Raw genomic sequence first — 23731 nt, forward strand, 5'->3', positions numbered from 1 at the left:
ATAAAAACAGAAATATAAAAATATTAAATATTAACAGAAAGTATTAATATTAACTAACAAAAGTATTAAAATATTAACAGAAAGATTAAAAAATATTTAAAAATTTAATTTGCCTGGCCGTATGGCTCAGTGGTTGAGCATCTACCTATGAACCAGGAGGTCACAGTTTCAATTCCCGGTCAGGGCACATGCCCTGGTTGCAGGCTTCATCCCCAGTGTGGGACAGGCAGGAGGCAGCTGATCAATGATTCTCTATCCTCACTGATGTTTCTCTCTTTCTCTTTCTCTTCCTCTCTCTCTCTCTTTCTCTCTCTCTCTCTCTCTCTCTCTCTCCCTCTTCTGTTTCTCTCTCAATAAAAATATTTTTAAAATTAAATTAGATCCCTGCCTCACATCATATACCAAAAAAAAAAAAATCAGGCAAAATCAAGACCTAAATGTAAAAAAAAAAGTCTAAGACTTTTAGAAATACAAAAAAAATTAATAAGCCACAGAGACTAGAAGATATTTGCAATTCACTTAACAGACATAACCAGAATATAAAACTCCTAAAATCAATTTAAAAGACAACCCAATTGGGAGGGGAGGAAGAAGGAACAGCCATTCAAGAAAACCTGAATAGTTACTCAACATTTGAAAACATGCTCAATCTCATAATTAATTTAAAAAATTAGACAATTTGATATCATTTCACAATAATTTGATTTGTAAACATGTAAAAAATCTGACCGTGCCATGGATAAGAATTTGGAAAGAGTAAATTCTCACATTTTAATGAGAAAAAATGCAAAATAGGACAATTTTGGAGAACAATTTGGCAATTTCTCCATAACCTCCAACCCAATAATTCCACTTCTAAGTAATTTACCTTAGAGGACTTCAAATTTCATACCCACATACATACATACACACACACACACTGCACAAAACATTTATCCTTACTGCCTGCAATACAACCTGATACTTTTCCATCCTATTTGAATTCCTAACCTGATTTCCCAACCAATTAATGGCTCTCAACAAGCAGTTTAAAAACTTGCCCAAGATCTTAAATATGTGCACAAGCATTCATAATCAGGAATGTTCAATGTAATAACCAGAGAAAGATTCTGAGATGTCCTAAATTAAATTACAGCTGACTGGAGGGTTAACCAGTTTAACTGTGGGCCAACTAACAATAAACTGCTCACATTCCTGACTGCACCTTAGAGCTTTGAATAAACTTCTATAGAGACCACCAGATGCCCCAACATCTGCTTATGCATGAATTTTCCAAGATTTGTCCAGCACCAACCAATAGTAAATATTTCTTTCTTAAGGACTGTGCACCTATCCTAGAACTGCCTCCCCCCTTCACCTTTTCCCATCTCCCCTTATTTGTAGCCAATGTAAATTCTTTCAAAAACATAATATGTGGTAGGCAAAGCAGATTTACAGTTGAGTATAAGCAACAGTTTACTCTTATATTACAATTATTTTTTAAGTCTTTTTTTTCCCCATTGATTTTAGAGAGGGAGAAAGAGAAACATCGATGTAAGAGAGACACATCTATCAGTTGCTGCCCTTCCGTGCCCCAACCGGGGATAGAACTGCAACCTAGGTATGTGACCTGACGGAATTGAACCCACAATTTTTTGGTACACAGAATGACACCCAATCAACTGAACCACACCAGCCAAGGCTCTTGTATTTTATTATTTATTATATTATTATTGCATTGTATTAACTATAAACCTGCTTTTGCCCACCCCTGTATTTAAAAGAGGCCACCTACTCCAGGACAGAGGACATGTTGCCTTCTTCATCTAGCTCCTGCTGCTGATGGTTTAGATTGCATGTCACAGGACCTGTCCTTTTCCAACTAGTATTTGGTTCAATAAACCCTTTATTTCCAAAAAGCTTTCTGCTATGAAAATTTCACAAAACATATATCCTTATTACCTGCAGTACAACCTGATACTTTTCTATCTAGAATTTTAACAGTAGCATTGTTTTTAAAACAGGAAAAACAATAAACCTAAACACCTATCAACATGAAAATAAATTTAAACTGGTTTTCTAATAATAATATAACTATACAGCAGATAAACGTGATGACTATAATCAGGTTGAACCATATGAAAACAGCCATTTTTGTGGGTCAAAATGTTAATAAAATATCAACTTCCTATGAAACTAAAAAACATGTTTCATAAAAAAAATAAGTTACAGAATAGGCAGAAAAGTGTCTACATAAAGTTTTAAATATGCAAAACAATAAGATGACCTGCTTATAAATATATTCCTTATGAAGTAATTACATAAAAACAGGCATTAGGAATGATCAACACCAACACCATTCAGGATAACTGTTACTTCTGGGAAGTAAAATATAATCCAAAAAGATGCTTCAACTGTATGTTTTCTTTCCATTTTTTTCTTTAAAAAATGGGAAAACATTAAGATTTGATATAGCTGTATGGTGGACATATGGATATTAATTATATTGACTCTGTGTTCTATATGTTTGAAGTATTTTAAGGAAATAAAACACACATCTGCATCCTAAATTCAAACCAACCACCATACAAAATTAATTTTCTTGGTTTAAAATGTTAATGACTAGTCATCACCTTTTTTTAACCAGAACCTCTAGTCAACAACAAAAACAGCTTTTATATAATGCCCAATTTAAATATTTCCTTAAAATATGTCAAGAGAAGATTTATCCCTGGAAAACTGGTCTTGTTCCTCCTTCCAGTTTAGTGCTATGTATTTTACTGTATTTCCATTTTTCCCTTTGCTGCCAAGAAAATTCAAATCCAAATTTTATTCTTAGTCATTGAACTAAGCTGCCTCTTGGGAACAGATTATATGTTTCCTCCTTCTCATTTCTTTTTTTTAATATACATTTTATTACACTTCTGGATCTTTTAAGTAACTAGAAATTCTTTCTGGAATGAAATAGGATATAAATAAATCCCAAGAAAATAAAAAGTAACCCTTCAGTTCCACAATGCTAAAAAGTTTTCACTGCCACTACTTGTTCCCTGACCAAAGGAATGGGTGTGTAGATACAACTATGAATACATGTTCACTAAACTAAAATTTAAGGACATACGTATAGGACTAGTGTGAATATGCTGCCAGTGAAAAAATTAGCTAATATACACCAAAAACAAAATACAAAAGAAAAGACCTAGATGGCCAAATTTTAATAAGCTAATTATTTTTGTCTCTTCAAGAAAAAAAACAGGCAAAATCAAGACCTAAATGTAAAAAAAAAAAGTCTAAGACTTTTAGAAATACAAAAAAAATTAATAAGCCACAGAGACTAGAAGATATTTGCAATTCACTTAACAGACATAACCAGAATATAAAACTCCTAAAATCAATTTAAAAGACAACCCAATTGGGAGGGGAGGAAGAAGGAACAGCCATTCAAGAAAACCTGAATAGTTACTCAACATTTGAAAACATGCTCAATCTCATAATTAATTTAAAAAATTAGACAATTTGATATCATTTCACAATAATTTGATTTGTAAACATGTAAAAAATCTGACCGTGCCATGGATAAGAATTTGGAAAGAGTAAATTCTCACATTTTAATGAGAAAAAATGCAAAATAGGACAATTTTGGAGAACAATTTGGCAATTTCTCCATAACCTCCAACCCAATAATTCCACTTCTAAGTAATTTACCTTAGAGGACTTCAAATTTCATACCCACATACATACATACACACACACACACTGCACAAAACATTTATCCTTACTGCCTGCAATACAACCTGATACTTTTCCATCCTATTTGAATTCCTAACCTGATTTCCCAACCAATTAATGGCTCTCAACAAGCAGTTTAAAAACTTGCCCAAGATCTTAAATATGTGCACAAGCATTCATAATCAGGAATGTTCAATGTAATAACCAGAGAAAGATTCTGAGATGTCCTAAATTAAATTACAGCTGACTGGAGGGTTAACCAGTTTAACTGTGGGCCAACTAACAATAAACTGCTCACATTCCTGACTGCACCTTAGAGCTTTGAATAAACTTCTATAGAGACCACCAGATGCCCCAACATCTGCTTATGCATGAATTTTCCAAGATTTGTCCAGCACCAACCAATAGTAAATATTTCTTTCTTAAGGACTGTGCACCTATCCTAGAACTGCCTCCCCCCTTCACCTTTTCCCATCTCCCCTTATTTGTAGCCAATGTAAATTCTTTCAAAAACATAATATGTGGTAGGCAAAGCAGATTTACAGTTGAGTATAAGCAACAGTTTACTCTTATATTACAATTATTTTTTAAGTCTTTTTTTTTCCCATTGATTTTAGAGAGGGAGAAAGAGAAACATCGATGTAAGAGAGACACATCTATCAGTTGCTGCCCTTCCGTGCCCCAACCGGGGATAGAACTGCAACCTAGGTATGTGACCTGACGGAATTGAACCCACAATTTTTTGGTACACAGAATGACACCCAATCAACTGAACCACACCAGCCAAGGCTCTTGTATTTTATTATTTATTATATTATTATTGCATTGTATTAACTATAAACCTGCTTTTGCCCACCCCTGTATTTAAAAGAGGCCACCTACTCCAGGACAGAGGACATGTTGCCTTCTTCATCTAGCTCCTGCTGCTGATGGTTTAGATTGCACGTCACAGGACCTGTCCTTTTCCAACTAGTATTTGGTTCAATAAACCCTTTATTTCCAAAAAGCTTTCTGCTATGAAAATTTCACAAAACATATATCCTTATTACCTGCAGTACAACCTGATACTTTTCTATCTAGAATTTTAACAGTAGCATTGTTTTTAAAACAGGAAAAACAATAAACCTAAACACCTATCAACATGAAAATAAATTTAAACTGGTTTTCTAATAATAATATAACTATACAGCAGATAAACGTGATGACTATAATCAGGTTGAACCATATGAAAACAGCCATTTTTGTGGGTCAAAATGTTAATAAAATATCAACTTCCTATGAAACTAAAAAACATGTTTCATAAAAAAAATAAGTTACAGAATAGGCAGAAAAGTGTCTACATAAAGTTTTAAATATGCAAAACAATAAGATGACCTGCTTATAAATATATTCCTTATGAAGTAATTACATAAAAACAGGCATTAGGAATGATCAACACCAACACCATTCAGGATAACTGTTACTTCTGGGAAGTAAAATATAATCCAAAAAGATGCTTCAACTGTATGTTTTCTTTCCATTTTTTTCTTTAAAAAATGGGAAAACATTAAGATTTGATATAGCTGTATGGTGGACATATGGATATTAATTATATTGACTCTGTGTTCTATATGTTTGAAGTATTTTAAGGAAATAAAACACACATCTGCATCCTAAATTCAAACCAACCACCATACAAAATTAATTTTCTTGGTTTAAAATGTTAATGACTAGTCATCACCTTTTTTTAACCAGAACCTCTAGTCAACAACAAAAACAGCTTTTATATAATGCCCAATTTAAATATTTCCTTAAAATATGTCAAGAGAAGATTTATCCCTGGAAAACTGGTCTTGTTCCTCCTTCCAGTTTAGTGCTATGTATTTTACTGTATTTCCATTTTTCCCTTTGCTGCCAAGAAAATTCAAATCCAAATTTTATTCTTAGTCATTGAACTAAGCTGCCTCTTGGGAACAGATTATATGTTTCCTCCTTCTCATTTCTTTTTTTTAATATACATTTTATTACACTTCTGGATCTTTTAAGTAACTAGAAATTCTTTCTGGAATGAAATAGGATATAAATAAATCCCAAGAAAATAAAAAGTAACCCTTCAGTTCCACAATGCTAAAAAGTTTTCACTGCCACTACTTGTTCCCTGACCAAAGGAATGGGTGTGTAGATACAACTATGAATACATGTTCACTAAACTAAAATTTAAGGACATACGTATAGGACTAGTGTGAATATGCTGCCAGTGAAAAAATTAGCTAATATACACCAAAAACAAAATACAAAAGAAAAGACCTAGATGGCCAAATTTTAATAAGCTAATTATTTTTGTCTCTTCAAGACCATACTCTTTGTATGCTTTGTTTTCTAGTGCACGGATATTGTGGAAAATACAGTGTCCAATAATATGTAACACTTAAGTAAGCTATAAAGAAAATTGTATTTGTCTGTGGTCATCCATTAAAAAACTTAAAGTGTCCTTTCTCACAGGTATTTTCCCCATGCCTAAAGATATTTTGGCAATTTCCAGAATTTAGCTTCCCTTTTCATTCTGTCAGAACTTACAATATATAATTAAGACAAACTATAATATCACTTAGCCAGCATATATCCCCTCTAACACAAGGTATACTGCAAAACAGAAAATTCAAAACCATGGGTTCCGTGAAATAAATCCCCTATTTAATCCATTCCTTAACTTCCAAAACTGAATACCAAAAGTATTTATTAAATAGGGTAGGTTGCACACTAGCCAGTGTGACTCAGTTGGTTGGAGCACCATCCCATGCACCAAGCGGGTACGGATTGGATTCCCATTTAGGGCACATACCAGGTTGTGAGTTCAAACACAGGTCTGGGCGAGTATAGGAGGCAACCAATCAATGTTTCTCTCTCACATCCATGTTTCTCTCTCTCTGTCTCTCCCTCTCCCTTCCACTCTCTCTAAAAAAAAAAATAAAAAATAAAAATAAAAAAAAAATCAATGGAAAAATATCCTCTGGTGAGGATTAACAATATATATATGGTAAATTACTCTGGCCAGGTAGCTCAGTTGGTTAGAGCATCAACACACCAAGACTGGTTTCGGTCCCCAGTCAGGGCACATACAAGAACAAACCAATGAATGCGCAGACAAGTGGAACAGTAAATCAATGTTTCTTTCTCTGTCTCTCTCTGTCTCTCTTTCTCTCTCTCAAAAAAAAAAAATCAATAAATAAAAATTTAAAAAATAAATAGGGTAGGCTAATTATTACTAACAAATAGGTCCTATGACATCGATCAGTCTTAAATTTATCTCATTTAGAAATAAAGGATGAGCTGGAGAATATACACCAAGATGACAATTTTATACTGTAATTTTCCAAGTTTATATTTCACAAAGTCTTTGAAAAGGTTATTTTTAACAAAGTTAACATACTTTACTCATTAGTAATCCCAAAAGAACATGATCCAATTTAGGTTTTAAAAAGAACATTTACTCATATAAACCTGGGTTGCTATTTGATATGAAGAAAGCTATATACTCCTTACCCTCAAGAAATATAAAGCCTACTGGGAAGTCACCCAGATTCTTTTAACAGGGGAGACAAAATCCTGCTTTCAAAGACAAGTAGAGAATCTAAACAAGTGAGCAGCTCTCTTTAATGGAGTACTCAGAACAACCACAGAATGTAAGGCCCACTAAAGTAAGTCTAAATCATATCTCCCAGTGAGATAAATGAAATGAATACATTGCCAATTGGATAGTTTTTTTAAAAATCGTGGCAATGGCATAGAGACGCAAGAACCTCACCACACCCACATTTTTGGTAAGTTTACATTGCTGTGACCTTTCTGGATGGCAGTCTGGTAATATACATCAAAATGAAAAACGTATTTCCTTCAACCAGTAATTAGACTCAGAAAGTTACCCTAAAGAGTCATTAGCAGCAGGTTCTACCCTCTAGCCTGCCCACTCTACCTTTCAAAAGTTCATCTATTGCTTTTCACTCTAATAACTCTTGCCATTATTGTTTTAAAAAAAAGAGAGACAGTCATTATCATGAGACAATTGTACATACAAGGCACATGTACAATTTACAATAAACTTAAACAATCTAAATATCCAGCAATAGGAACACTATTAGATTATGGAATACCCACTCAGTAAAATACTAAAGAACTATTTAAAAGAACAGAGTAGATGCAGATGTACTGACCTGGAAAGCTACCCAGGAATATTATTTTTTAAAGCACACTACTATGATCCAAGATGGTACCACCTGCTGAGCTCCCAAGGGCTGTTTCCCCACACCCAGAAGCATGATTCCAAGCCACGGCCAGAAGGGCTGGCGGGTGTCAGTGTGGTTTTCTGAAAACTGCTCACTGTTAGCCAGTATGCAGCCAACATGCCCAGCAGAAACAAACACAAGCTTCCCAGTAACCTGCAGTAGTTATAGAACTAATAAAGTGGACCCTCTCACCTACACTGAGGAGTCTCTACAATAGTACATTTAGCTCACTATAAATCCAATATGGAGATTTTTAAATTGCAACCAAATACACCTTGCAAAGTACTGGCAAAGCTGATGATGTTTATGGCACAGATTGGTCACTGCTGCCCAGAACATTTATAACTTTCCTCAAGAGCTGAAAGATCTGCTCTCCTACAATTACACTGTCTTGAATCTAATCTTTCAATAACATTTTGCAAAGCTTTGATGTCACTGAGAAGAATCTAATCAATCTGTTTGCTAGAGCTCTTCTTTGTACTTCGACTAGTACATTGCCATAGAAGCACCTAAGATTTTATATACTCATTTTTGTACTGGTGAGAATACAAGCACAAAATACAAGAATAAAGTAAATATAGTATCACAGAATTTCAAGTACACGTCAAGAAGCAGCAATGTAACTGCACTCCAAGATATCTTCTGGAAGTGGTAAGTGAACTCTACAGAAGAAATTATGCCAAAAACGTCAACATTATTACAACTGCATGCTTCTCTAAGGTTACCAAGATATTAGTTGTTGCCTATTCCTCTTGTTCATCTTTCTTCCTAAAGAAAGATGCTAGTGCAGTATGCCACAGGGAAGAAAGACTCCAAACACAAGAAAAGGTTAAAAGGTTATGAAAGTGCTTCAAAACAAAAGGGGAAAACAGAGGTGTTTAACTTTTCAGCTTTTCATTTGATTCATAATCTCCAAGATTTTGCAAAAACAAAACAAAACTGCTAAAGTGGCTATAAGCCCTAAGGAGAGTTGAAGTGAAGATGATGCTCATGAACTTTACAACCAGACCTGGTGCACGAAATTCATGCACAGGTAGGATCCCTAGGCCTGGCCGGCAATCAGGGCCAATCAGGGCCTTCTGGCTGCCGGCCGGGGCCTTCCTTCCCTGGCTGCCAACTGCCAGCGGGGGCCTTCCTTCATTCTGCACCGCCCCCTGGTGGTCAGCATACATCACAGCAAGCAGCTGAACTCCAGTAGAACTCCCGAAGGGACACTTTGCATATTAGCCTTTTATATAGAGAGAAGATTGGTGGGAATTCATGAGCTTTTTCAAACTTCCATCCTCTTATGCAAAGGTTTCTACAATGGCACCAAGCCAAAGGGAAATAACAAGATCTGTTTGCTGCACAAACATCTCATCACCCGGTAGTCCCAAAGATCTTTCAATCATTGCTCATGACTGTGGCCTCCCATTTTGGTATGGACAAGAACTCTGGGGAAGTCATGGCAGTAGGAATCAGTGCTATGAAAAATAACAGCTCAATGACTTAAAAATTTCTTCAAGACCTGGCCCAGCATAAAAAAAAGATAAGAATGTGATGATGTCTGCTAGAATTGATCCAGTTTATCCAAACACTAAATCCTCAGATGTTGCATAAGAAATTCTGGGGTAAGGCTACAGAGGCCTTGAAAAAATCAAGAGCACAAGAATATGGATAATTAGCTGCTAAAGTTTGCATTCCAGGAACATAAGTTCTGGAAGTTGAGGAAGAGAATGCTGAGAATGATAAAGATGGCTGAGGAAGTACCAGTCTCATTGAAGAGGAGGATGGTGGGTAAATGGGTTTATGTGCACCATTCTTCTTATGAACAAGAAATCTCCAAGAAGCTGAACAGCTTCATGGAAGAGCCAGGATGTTCAGTTAGAAAATAATCAGCATTACTTCAGAGAAAAGCAGTTGGCACTACAAGATAAACTTTTGAAAGAGAAAAGGAATGAAGTAACTCTCAAGTTTTCTACTCTCCAAGGAGAATGCTAAGTATATGTGATTAATCTACAAATTAGTGAATCAAGAATGTTTATTTGCATCAAAAAATTCAGAAGCACTATTATTTTGAAAACCACCTACTAGTAAAAAGCACACTGCTAAACAATGACTGGTTTGATGCCACTTTTTAAAAAACAATTCTGCAACACAAAAAAATAAGCCTAATATAAACTACATTTTATTTAATAGCAATGCAACAATATTGGTTCATCAATTATAACTAGAGGCCCGGTGCACAAAATTCGTGCACTGGGGCGGTGGGGGGGGAGTCCCTCAGCCCAGCCTGCACCCTCTCACAGTCCAGAATCCCTGCAATCAATCACCCCAAAGAGGTAGGCCCCACCCACCCGGCAACGATAGATCGCCCCAGAGAGGCCCCGCCCACCCGTCACAGCCTGCTGGCCAGTGGCCTGGGCCTCCCTCTTTGGGGCGATCAATCGCGAGCCCCCTAATCGATTGCCCTGCAGAGGGTGGCCTGGGTCTCCCTCTTTGGGGCAATTGCGGAGCCCTCCACCTCCAAATGATCGCCCCACCGGCCAGTGGCATGGGCCTCCCTCTGCAGGGCAATCATGGGGCGATGACTGGGCCCCCCCAAACAATCGCATCGCAACCGCCTTGGCTGGCCTGGCACCAGTGCATGCCATAGCGTGGTGGTCAGGACGGTCATTCTGCTGTTCAGCCGTTCGGTCTATTTGCATATTACACTTTTATTATTATAGATATGTCACATTATGCAAAATACTATTAACAACGAAAAATGGGGGATGGACGATATGGGAACTTTCTGTACTAGCTGCATAAATTTCTGTAAATCTAAAACTGCTCTAAAAAATAAAGTATTGCCCTGGTCAGGTAGCTCAGTTGATCAGAGCGTTGTCCTGATATGCCAAGGTTGCAGGTTCAATTCCCTATCAGGGTACATACAAGAATCAACCAATAAATATATAAATAAGTGGAACATTGGTGGAGGGAGTTAATTGAGGGGGGAGGGGAGAAACACCTGTAATACTTTCAACAGTAACGATAAATTTTAATAAATAACTAAATAAAGTAGAACAAATCGGTGTTTCTGTATCTCTCTCCCTCCTCCCTCTCTAAAATCAGTAAGTAAAAAAAATTAAAAATAACTTTAAAAGAAAAAGTACTAATTTTTTTAAAACCTGCAGATTTGCAAATCAACATTTGCAAATGAGGACAAAGAGCTGGAGAGTTCTATATCAAATTGTTAACAGTGGTTTTCTACAGAGTGAAATGGAAAGAGGAACACAAGGAGGAACTTTTACATAATACGCCTCTGGACTGTCTAAACTTTCTTGACTGAACAGTTCTCTAAGGAGAGGCTCTGTAACATATTGAGGGTCTCAGTCCCAAAACCATATTGCATGGATTCAAATCCCAGCTCCACCATTAACTAGCTGATAAATTTGGGTACTTAATTTCTCTATGCCTCAGTTTTCTCATCTGTGAATAGCGATAATAGTATTGTGTCCCCACAGAACTGCTGGAGGTATTACATGACTTACTACATATAAAGTGTTGGAAAACTATCTAGTACACAGTAAGTGCTCAAAAAATGGTGTTCACCACCATCATCATCAAGTATATATTATTCAACATCAAGCATCTATTATTCCTAACTTTTTAAATCTTTGACTAATAAGACAAATCAGGAAAACTTGATTCCTCAAGTGCAGAATCTTTGATGCAGAAAATACAAATGTATTCCATTGCAAATTAAAATAACCTAAGATTTTTTAAGCGAATTACAAATCAACACTTAATAATATGAACCAATTTATGTAAAGATATTCACTAACAAATTCTATAAAGATAATTACAAAAACAAACCCCTCTGAGTTATATGATTCTGGATAATTTTTACTTTCTCCTTTACATTTTCCTGAATCATTTTAATTTTCTACATGGAATGTTAATTTAAAAAAAGCAGGAGCCCTGGCCAGTGTGGCTCAGTTGCTTGGAACATGATCCCATACACTAAAAGGCTGCAGGTTCTTTTCCGGGGCACCTTACATACCTGGGTGCGGGTTCCATCGGGGCACATATGGGAAGCAACTGATCAATGTTTCTCTTTCACATCATGTTTCTCTCTTTCTCTCCCCCGACTTCCTCTCTCAAAATCAATAAAATATGGCCATGCACTTGGGTCCCCTCCCTGAAGCAGAAAGCTTTCTAGAATAAAACACTGCTTTCGCTTAAAAATAAATAAAATATTAAAAATAAAATAAAGCAGGAGTCAGTTTACTTTTTCTATTAAGGAATAGATAATAAATACTTTAGGCTCTGCAGGACATACGGGTCTCTGTCCCAATTACTCAACTTACCAATGCACCACAAAGCAACCAGACAATATCTAAACAAACGCATACATTATGTCCCAACAAAAAATTTACAAAAACAGGCAGCCGGCAGAACTTGGCCCATAAGCTGTAAAGTTTGCTGACCCCTGAAATGAAGAATACAATTTTCATTTTGGAAAACAAAATGTGATTTATACCAAAGTGCATCAGCTATATTGATATTACTGATAGAGGGAAAATCCATTCACTTAGAAAAACACTCTGGAAATCCTCCTCTCATCCCTAGAACCCCAGTAATAAGAGAAAATTTGCCTAAAATCATACGCTGGTGGGTGGGCAGTTAAAATAGAGGCTAAAAGAAATATGCCTTTCATATTTAAGTCAATTTGAAAGTTTTCAAAGTTCATAATAATTCACCACCAAGCAGCTGCTACCACATGTGTGGAAGTCCTGCATACTGATGAAATGATTTTAGTTATAGATCATCACAGTCACCACTCTGACAGATTTCTAAGAATGAAAACATCTATGAACTAACAGCATCAGAAATGAAATTTCTATGAAATGAAAAATTTAAAAAAATCTATGAAATGCTAACATAATAAATGTCAGAGCGTGGTAAAAGGAGAGACAGAAAGGTGGCCCTTGATATGAGGGCACTTCAAACTACATAAGTGACATATGATCTCCCCCCCAAAAAAATAAAGCTTTGGCCTGAAGGAAATGAATTTTAACATTTCACTAAGAAGAGTTTTGTGATCAAATGATTTTAAATGTGACTAATTTCTTGGAGTTTCAAATGTTTTAGGGAGGGGCTGTTTTAGAAAAAGATATAATAGGACTAAGGTAAGGCTGAGAAGTCATGTCTAAAATAAAAATATTAAAAATCATTCTAGCCCTGGCCAGTGTGGCTCAGTTGGTTGGAGCACTGTCCCTCCATACACCAAAGGTGGTGGGTTTAATTTATGGTCTGGGCACATACCCAGGTTTTAGGTTTCCTACAGGAGGCAACCAATCGATGTTCTCTCTCTCTCTCTCTCTCTGAAATTAATTTTTTTTTAAATCGTTCTACTGCCCTAGCCGGTTTGGTTCAGTGGTCGGAGCGTCAGCCTGCGGACTGCAGAGTCCCAGGTTCGATTCCGGACAGGGGCACTACCTCAGCTACAGGCTGGATTCCCGCTCCCCGGCCCCCGGGGTGCGGGAGGGAACCAACTGATGTCTCTCTCTCTCTCTCTCTCACATCTGTGTTTCTCTCTCGCTGTCTCTCACACGCTCTTCCACTCGGTCTAAAAAAAATCAACAGAAAAAATATCCTCGGATGAGGATTAACAATTAATAAATAAATAAATAAATTATCCTACTAAAGAAAAAATCATCCTGTTTAAAAAAAATGTCAGCAGCCTGCAATGAAGTCAAATCAACCACTAAAATCCCAGGTGGACATTTGAGTCTTTCTACCAAAATTCACTGCTGGGCTATCACGTTAAGTTGTCAAAATTCCAGAAGCAAACGTTTAAATAAGGTCAAAAGCCAGGAGGAGGATTAAAGGACATATTAGTTTTCAATCCACAGTCTCTCGCTGACTTACACCCTGTTATCAACAGTTCTCAGAGTAGCACAGCTGAGAGCCGAGAAGCCCAATAGGACTTGGGAAAACGGAGCTCTGCCAAGTTGCTCTGCCAACCAGGTGGTCCGAAACGCCGCCTTGGAGAAGGTGAGGGACATTTCCCCGCTCCATACCCTGTCCAAGTAGCACTGAGAGGAACCCATTCGGCGCCGGCACCAAAGAAAGTACTAGAAGTGACAAAGGAGACGGAAATGCGAAAACGGAGGGCAGATTCTCTCCGCGGGGAGTGAAGAGAGGCAACTGCAGGCGGAGGGAGGAGAGCTAGAGGGTTCTGGACCCTCTACCCAGAGGGGCGCGGCGGGAGAGGTAGAAAGGAGGGCGGACCCAGGCCCCTCACCACACACGGTCCTGGGCGGGCGGATCAGGTGAAGAGGCCAAGTTCAGGGCGGGGACGAACGCACGCTCCCCGGCCCACACCCGGACACTGGTCCCCTCAGCCGTCACGTCCTCCCGACCCGAGCTCTACCGCTTCGCCCGGGAAAAGGCGCGCACACTCCAGAGACCCTCACCCGGAGCTTGTCGCCGCCTCGCCGCGCGTCCCGGACTCCTCGGGAACCACAGGTGAGGGGAGGGGGAGAAGGGGGGGCAGATGAGGGAAGGAGCCCAACTCGGTACAACCGTGCCGCTGCCGCCGCCGCGATACCGAGTCCTAGATCGTCCGCCCGCCCCCACGGCCGCACGTCGCCGTGAATCGCACGCGAGGCGGTAAGACCCAATAAGACCACACCTTGAGCGCAGCCGCACTGGCGAAAACCGGAAGCTGCTTCTCGGGCCGCAGAACCTGGTTGCATCCTGGGAATTGTGGTTCCGCCTGGGGTTCAATGAAAGCGGTGCTGCGCGTCCAGGCACCAAGAGGAAACGCTCCACTGGCGCTCACATATATTCCCTTCGTTTGTTTCCCTCCCACCGATAAGGAAAGCGGTTTAGATCAGAAGAAGCGGGGCCTTCCTAGTTCGTGGACGCTTTTCCCAGACTCTGTGGATACGGGTTACACACCTTGAGCAGAAGCCAAAATTTAGGGGTTTAGGCGAGATCGTGTGTTTCTGCCAATGGCCAATATATTGTTAGACGTCGTCTCTGAAAGCTTCGGAAATAAATCCGAAAGCATTAGCCGAATCTTTCCCAAAACAAAAGCGTTTGCCTGTTAAATACTGTGTCCATTTACCCAAAATGAGTGATTTTTTTCTACATGTGAGCTTTTAATTGAGCTCCAACTTAGAAAACAAGAGCAGGTTTGGTTACGTACTTATACTGGAAGAAAAGGAAGTACAATATAGGAGCTGGCATAGAAAAATGTTTTCACATTCAGTTCTAAGAGGAATTTATCATACTCTGAAGAGTCTTAACTGTCAACACTCTTGTTATTGACTAAAAGAAAGGCGTAGCTTTCAAGAACATCTAGGCCCATGGCTTGTGCTTCCATTGGACCATAGCAAGAGAAAACAAAGGATGCCCGAAGAAGCTTCACAGAAAAAGCTTCCTATCAGTATAAGACCTTGAGTCTGATATGTGCGGAAAAAATATAAATGGAGAACTCTTCAACCTGGAAATGTCAATTCTAAGAAGTTATTAAAGTTACTAAAATCACACAAAAAAACATGAATAATATGGTCTTAACACAGGTATTTGAGAGCTAAAGGCCACCCAGATAAGCTTGAAAGATAAAATTAGTATAAGTAAAATTATAGAACTAAATTTAAAGGAACTAATTCCCTTCAAGTAGTAGTTTACATTGAAAATAAATTATGTTTTTTAATTTCCATAATTTGTAAAGACATAACAATAATGTCATCTATTTGTCTAGGTAAAAACAAACTTTTGAGATTGAAATCAAGGAAGACATACACCTCCACAACAATCAGAAACAGAATACAGTGTCTTTGAATAGAAAATTTGACCCAGTATGCAAACTCACATAGGGCAAAAATGAGAACAAGAACCTGAGGCTTAATAAGAGGTCTACTGAAGGTGACAGAGCTATATAAAAAAGACAATTAAAAAAGAAATCATTCAGGGATTTCAAATCTTTTCTGCATAGTTCTCTCAATCTTGCTTTGACAAAACAATGCGCTTCACTCAAAGAGCTTCCTCTGGAACACTCCATTGTATGCTAAAACATGTGAGAATGAGCCTTAATGTTTTCCCATCAAGATTTTACCTATCATTCTCTGTCACCTTGACCCCAACCCTTTTTCCGCTAATGAGGATGTTGCCACCATCCTTAACCTGACGGACAATCCCACCTCCATGGCTTCCTTCACCATATCCCATATCTAAATGCCACCATTACGTGTTCCAAAGCAGATTTTTCTGGCTTCTCTCGGCTACTAATCTTTATATGCTGTCTTCTGACTAGAACCAAAGGGAACTCAGTAAAGTCTTATATCCTCCAGTGTCATCTGAGGATCCATTTTTATGGTGTCACACTTCTCCACAGGAAGTGGAGCACCTTGGTGCTACATCTTCTGCAGCACCAAGGAAAAGTCCCTTTCACCCTGCTCCCCATACTAGCCCCCAGTGACCCAACAGTGCTCTGTGGCACAGCTAGTCTGATGCAGTCACCTCCACAATTATCAGATGTTGACAAGGCGAACGCATCACTGGGTGAGTAACATTCATAATCCAGTTGCAGATATCCCAGAATGAGACTTCAGCGACACTACAATATTTTGCTGAAATGATGATATTGGACTTGGTCTAGGGACAGACTTATTCTCCATTGTGATATGCAAGCCAATAGCCAATGAGAATTGGAGATATATCTAAAGCAGCAATTTTCAACAGTTATGCCAGAAGTATTATTAAAACATGCAATACCTGACTTTGGCAAGTCACTTTGGAGCAAAAAGGACAAGTAATTACTATCATTATTATCTTGTAAATCAATCAAAATTATACCTATTTTTTGTCAGATTGGCAAAAAAAATGTTTTTTTCAGTGTGCTGCAGAATTTTAGTAATTAATTTATGTGTGCCATGAGATGAAAAAGGTTGAAAATTGCTGATCTAAAGCAACAAGCAAATGGAAGTGAAGCTTTCAAATTCTTAAAGGTAAAAAAAAAATCTTAGACCCCATTGTGAATTTAACTTGAGATCGTAACTGGTTTTTGTTGCTTCTCCCATAAAGAAAAGAAAAATGATTTCATTTATTATTTTTAACAAAATTACTATTTTAAGAAGAAAAAAACAAATTATTTGGCTAGTGAAAACCAAAATTAGTAATCTTCTTTGTGCTGTGTCTACAACTTTTCCAAAAAAATTACAAAGGGAAATTAACAGCTTTATAATTACAAAATACTTAAAACTAGCCTGAAGGACAAAATGGAAGATGGACCATAAAAGAGGTAACCCCTGCCACCCAAAAAAGAGCAGAACTGTCAAATCAGTCTCTGTGGTTGTCTCCTATGTATGTTGTAGTAGAGGAAAAACTTCCTTCCACCCTCTTAGAGTCTGTGGCTAAGAATTAAGCTGACATAAGACAGATTAGCAATAGAAAAACTTATGTTTATTTAATATTTTTATCTACACACAGGGGTCTTTAGAAGGAAAACAAAGACCCGAAGAAGTAGTTAGACTCAACAGCTTATAAACCTTTTTACAAAAAGAATGGAAAATTGTGGGGATGTGACAAAGCAAAGGGACTTGGACTAAGGACAGTAAACTATGGGACAATGATTAGGAAATATACAGGAGAAACTAATGGGAGATTGGGGTTACTTTATTCTTTTATTTATTGTTATTTTTTATTGATTTTATTTATTTTTTAAACTCTTTATTGTTGAAAGTATTACAGATGTCCCACTTTTTCTCCCATTGCCCCCCTCCACCCCATTCCCACTCTGCCCCAGGCCTTCCCCCATTGTCTATTGTCCATAGGTAATACATATCTATAGATATAAAAGCCTAAGCAACCAGCCGACTGGTAGCTATGATGCACATTGACCACCAAGGGGCAGATGCTCAATGCAGGAGCTGCCAAGCTGTGGTGACTTGGCAGCTGCGATTCTCGGGTGACACACCCAGAATCAGAAAGGAGGGAGCCTGATTCCAAGTTGCATCACCCGAGAACCGCCCTCTTGCAATCTGGGACCCCTCAGGGGATGTTGGAGAGCTGGTTTCGGCCAGATCCCCGCAGGCCAGGCCAAGGGACCCCACCGGTGCACATGCACCAGGCCTCTAGCCCATTGGCTCCCCACTTCAGGTCTGACTCCCCACCAGGCCTGTAGCCCATTGCAGAGGCCATGGGTCTGGCCCTTACAGATACTTTTTGACTCAATTAGCTAAATGATGAGACACACAGGACCTACTGGCTGTGGCACCCGCTTAATATCGATTTCCAGTGGAGGCAGTGAGTTTTCCTGCTACCACTCTCAGCTGGGAAACTGGCAGTGGCTTCCCTCCTTCCAGGCCAACAGCAGAGCCAGGGCAACCTCCGGGGAGGGAAGGCGGTGAAGGAACAGCTCAGGTGGGAAGAAGAAGGTTCCCGCCACCACAGGACTCTGCCTGGGTGGAAGGGCCTGGGTGGGAGCCTGACATTGAGCAGGGTCCTGCCCTAGGCTGACTGGGTTCCAGGCTAAGTAAATCCTGTTTGCTAAATGATTGCATTTTGCAGCTAAATGCCCACAAGTCGTCAGTTACTGCCAAACTTAGGGTAAAGTGAGATGAAAGAAGCGAGACAGATAAAAAGAGAAAGTGAGATAATATTGGGAAAAGAGAGGAGAGAGCCCGATTCTGGGGTGTGTCACCCGAGAACTGCCCTCTCGCAATCTGGGACCCCTCGGGGGATGTCAGAGAGCTGGTTTCGGCCCAATCCCGGCAGGCCAAGCCGAGGGACCCCACCCGAATCTGTGCACTGGGCCTCTAGTCTATATATATGAAAGCCTAAGCAACCATCCAACTGTTCGACCGGTATCACACTGACCACCAGGGGGCAGATGTTCAACACACAGGCATGGAAACATGGGACAGACTGATGAATCTCAGAGGGAAGGGGGGGGCAGGGAGGGTGGGAAGAGATTAATCAAAGATCTTATATGCATACTAGAGGCCCAGTGCACAGATTCGTGCACTGGTGGGTTCCCTTGGCCTGGCCTGAGGGGATCGGGCCAAATCCAGCGGTCCGACATCCCACGAGAGGTCCCAGATTGCAAGAGGGTGCAGGCCAGGCTAAGGGACCCCACCAGTGCACAAATCCGTGCACCAGGCCTCTATTATGTATATAAGATATTTGGTTAATCTCTTCCTGTCCCTCTCCCCCCAACCCTCTGAGTTTCCTCAGTCTGTTCCTTGCTTCCATGCCTTTGATTCTATTTTATTCACCAGTTTATTTTATTCATTAGATTTCTTGTTCATTTATTTTGATTTTTAAATTTAATTGTTGATAAATATGTATTTGTTGCCATTTTATTGTTCATATTTTTTATTTCTTCTTCTTCTCCATCTTCCTCTTCTTAAAGAATACCCTTCAACATTTCATGTAATACTGGTTTGGTGGTGATGAACTCCTTTAGCTTTTTCTTGTTTGTGAAGCTTTTTATCTGACCCTCAATTCTAAGTGAGAGCTTTGCTGGATAGAGTAATCTTGGTTGTAGGTCCTTACTATTTATCACTTTGAATATTTCTTGCCACTCGCTTCTGGCCTGCAAAGTTTATGTTGAGAAATCAGCTGACAGTCATATAGGCACTCCCTTGCAGGTAACTAACTCTTGCTGCTTTTAAGATTCTCTTTTTGTCTTTAGCCCTTGGAATTTTAATTATGATGTGTCTTGGTGTGGTCCTCTTTAGGTTCCTCTTGTTTGGGACTCTCTGTGCTTCTTGGACTTGTAAGTCTATTTCTTTCACCAGGTAGGGGAAGTTTTCTGTCATTATTTCTACAAGTAGGTTTTCAATATCTTGCTCTCTTTCTTCTTCTGGCACTCCCATAATGTGAATGTTGGTATTCTTGAAGTTATTCCAGAAGCTCCTTACACTAGCTTCATATTTTTGGATTCATTTTTCGTTTTGCTCTTGCTTCCTCATATTCCAAATCATTTATTTTACTCTCACACTCCTCTACTCTACTGTTGAATCCCTGTAAATTAACCTTTATTTCAGTTAGTGTATGCTTAATTTCTGACTGATCCTTTTTAATTTCTCTGATATTCTCACTAAGAGCCTTGAAAGTCTCATGAAGATCCTTGAGTAACCTTATAACCATGGTGTTGAACTCTGTATCCAGTAGTTTGCTTGCTTCCATTTCTTTCATTTGTGACATGTTTCTTTGTCTCCTCATTTTTGACTGCTGCCCTGTGTTTGTTTCTATGTATTAGGTAGAGCTGCTATGTCTCCTATAATTGGTAGAGTGGCCTTGTGGAGTAGGTGTTGTAGGGCCTAGTGGCTCAGCCCCCCGAGTCACCTGAGCTGGGCACTCTAGATGTGCTCTTCTGTGGGCTGAGTGCACAGTCTTGTAGTTGAGCCTTGATTGCTGTTGTTGTCACTGGGAGGAGTTGACCTCCAGGCCAATTGGCTGGGAGAACCAGTTGGACTACAGTGGGAGAGTTGCTGTGCAGGAAACACCCCTATGGAACAGGACTTGCTTCAGTGAGGCTTTGGTACTCACTGAGTCTGCCCTTTGAGTGTGTCGCTTGTGGATGTGTAGAGTTATAATCTGATATGGTCTGAAGATGTCCACCAGGTGCACTGGCTCTAGAGCAGGGGTCCTCAAACTATGGCCCTCGGGCCACATGCAAATACAAATATTGTATTTGTTCCCGTTTTGTTTTTTTACTTCAAAATAAGATATGTGCAGTGTGCATAGGAATTTGTTCATAGTTTTTTTTCAAACTATAGTCCGGCCCTCCAACGGTCTGAGGGACAGTGAACTGGCCCCCTGTTTAAAAAGTTTGAGGACCCCTGCTCTAGAGCCTCCAGGGAGGTGCAAAGTCAGCCACTATCTGGGGCCACCTGGCAGGAGCTACAAAGGACTCTTCAGGTGGCTACTCTTTGCTATTTGTATTGGGCTTGGAGGTGCCCAGGCGAGGCCCAGTTGTGAAGCAAGGCAGGCTGGTGCTTGTGCTGGGTCTTGAGTCTTTTACTGATAGGTTTGGGGCATGCTGTCACCAGCTGCCGCTTGTTTGGGAGATTTTAGGAAAGTCTGAAGCCTGAGCGAGGACAAGCCATTCATATGGAAAAGCTATTGCAAACAGCTTGGGTAGGGTTGCAAATTGGATGGGATGGGAACTCAGGGAATCACCAGGGAGGAGCAAACAGTGTACTCCAGGCTGATGGAGACTTTGATACGGCTGCCAGTCAACCCTGCAATTGGGGCAGTCCCGCACAGGAAAAATGACCCCTGTGAGCACCCCCATCTGGGAGAAAGCCACCCCCAAGTTCCTGCCCTGATGCCAGACAATCCAGTTCCTCTCCATATGTATCTGGATCCCCCAATGTCGCCTGGTGCAGGGAGTCCAAGTAAGTTTGTGCGCCAGACCTTTAAATGGAACACCTGGGTCACCAGCAGCCTCTGTGTCCCTCAGCCAAAATCCCCACTGGTTTTTATAGCCTGTAGTTGTGGGGACTTCTCTTTCCAGCTCTGGAACCCTGGGTTGGGGGTCTGGGGTGGAGCTGGCATCCCTTGCTCCTCACAGACGGCCTCTGCAGACACAATCTCCCTCCCAATTAAAAAAATGGCACACATGGGTGTCAGACCAGCCCGTTCTGCTCCTCTGCCCCTCCTACCAGTCTCAAGGTGCTTTCTTCTGTACTTCTCTAGTTGTAGGACTTCCATTAAGCCAGCTTTTAGATAGTTCTGAATGATAGTTTTTTGTATTTTTGTTGTAATTTTGATGTGGTTGTGGGAGGCGGCAAGTACAGGTGGTTACCTATGCCACCATTTTGGTTCTCCTATTTTTATTGATTTTTAGAGAAATAGAGGAAGGGAGAGAAAGAGAAACATCAATTTGTTGTTCCAGTTATTTATGCATTCATTAGTTGATTCTTTGTATGTGCCCTGACTGGGGATTGACTCACTATCTGGCATATCTGGGCAATGCTCTAACCAACTGAGCTACCTGGCCAGAGGCAGGGCCAGGGCTACTTTTAATAGGTTTCTTTGTACAGGTCCATTTGGCATCAACTCCCAGTCTCTCGTGATAATGTCAATAGAAAAACATCCAAACCTGTAGAGAATTTTTATAAATTTGTTTCAGCCAAGCAGAGGATACAAGAGGATCTTGAAAGCAAGATGTCAAGGGACTGAGCAAAGTGCTTCAGAAAATGCAATTTACAATTTCTTATATGCATTTGGAATTAAGGAAGGAACATATATAAGATTACATGAAGGCAGGGGGAAAAGCAAGGCAGGGGGATGGAATTACAGTATTGTTAATGAGATTATGTGCTCTATTGAGGGTAGTCTCCCTTCTGAGGGATCTGAAAAAGAGGATTACTCTAGCATTTCAAAGATGTGTTAACCTAGATGCACAAGAATAGTGGAAAGGGCTTGCATAAGGCAAAAATAAACCTTTTACTAAAGAAGTTATATGCCTGGGGTGTGACTACCTACCATGGCCTGCCCAGATAGAAATTTATATTCAGATCACCCTGTGAGTTTATTTCAGTTAGACTTATTATAGTGCCCTTTTCATCCACAATAAGAATGTTCTTCTGAGGTGATGGATGTGTTGAATGAACACAAAGAGTCTAAAGGCTATGGCTAGAAATAAATGATAAAGATTTATTCAAGGGTCTTAGGTTTTACAAATGAGAAACACAGTCAGGCAAAAACCCAGAAGTATTCCAAACAAGAAAGGAAGGTTAAGAGTTCTTATAGTAAAAAGTGCATTCTTGATAATAACAAATGATTCTTAGCCTTAGATTTGACCCAGGACAGTTATCAGTCAGATGTCAGTTGGTCTGGAGGATGTGCCACTGGAAAGGGACCAGGCCTGGAGCAGGCCTGCCTCTGGCTGGCCGGTAGTGTGTGGGTTCTTGACTTCATGAAGGAAAGATTTCACAACACAAGTCCAGGTGATTTTGAAGGTATGTTTATTAAAGCTGGAGACAGTGAAACAAAGGAAGGAGTTAGGGTAGAAGAAGCAGTGCTCTGCTTTGGCTCTCTAGAAACATTATAGGAAAAAAGTGAGCCATGGTGTGCAAGTCTAGTGGGGATCCTTAGACTTTAGAGAGAAAAGTAAAGATGCATGCCTGAAGGGGAAGAAAGGCATGGGCATGCTCCAGAGATAGGTGAGTCTTTGTCTTAAAGGTTCTTATCTTTTTTATAAAGGAAGGAATTTTAGGGGAGGTCTCAGGGGAGGATCTCAATAGAATATTCATCAGCTTTATGCTGCTGCACCAAAATGAGATTTATTCCCTGACTTCAACCTTCTTTGGGTATGGCTGACACATATGGCACTAATTGGATTTTTGTTATCTATTCCCTGACTAGGGTGACTTATCCTTTGGTTGGGGAGAAGTGTAAACCATTTACTCTTTTTAAAAATGTTTTTATTGATTTTGAGAGAGAGAGATTGATTTATTGTTCCACTTACTTATGTATTTATTGGTTGATTCTTGTATGTTTGCTCCTCCCTGGTGATTCCCTAAGATCCCATCCCATCTTGTATGTATGTTCCAACCCTACCCTAGCCACCTGTATCCATCCTTGGCATATCAACACAATTCTCTAACCAACTGAACTACCCAGCCAGGGCCTCCATTTGCTCTTAAGTGTCCTTGGTTAGGGAAGATAGGATTTTTCAATTTACTACATGGCTGTAACTGCTTGGCCATTTATCTGTCTCAGTTTCCCTAATCCACTGTTTCTGATTTACTAACCTGTGTCAGATGGAC

General features: G+C 39.7%; 1 protein-coding gene and 1 pseudogene across 1 annotated transcript in view; one reads left to right on the top strand and one right to left on the bottom strand.

Annotated features, from left to right (window-relative positions):
* ADIPOR2 (adiponectin receptor 2) overlaps window positions 1-14602 on the bottom strand; it is a 65420-nt gene extending 50818 nt beyond the window's left edge. Inside the window, exon 1 of the mRNA XM_005865919.2 lies at window positions 14414-14602. The gene's annotated coding sequence lies outside the window, so the exon portion shown is untranslated. The remainder of the gene's footprint in view (window positions 1-14413) is intronic.
* On the top strand, window positions 8736-9972 carry LOC102254579 (annotated as a pseudogene).
* Window positions 14603-23731: the final 9129 nt, after the last annotated feature.

This window comes from Myotis brandtii, unplaced genomic scaffold (assembly GCF_000412655.1).
Source record: "Myotis brandtii unplaced genomic scaffold, ASM41265v1 scaffold216, whole genome shotgun sequence".
NCBI lineage: Eukaryota > Metazoa > Chordata > Mammalia > Chiroptera > Vespertilionidae > Myotis > Myotis brandtii.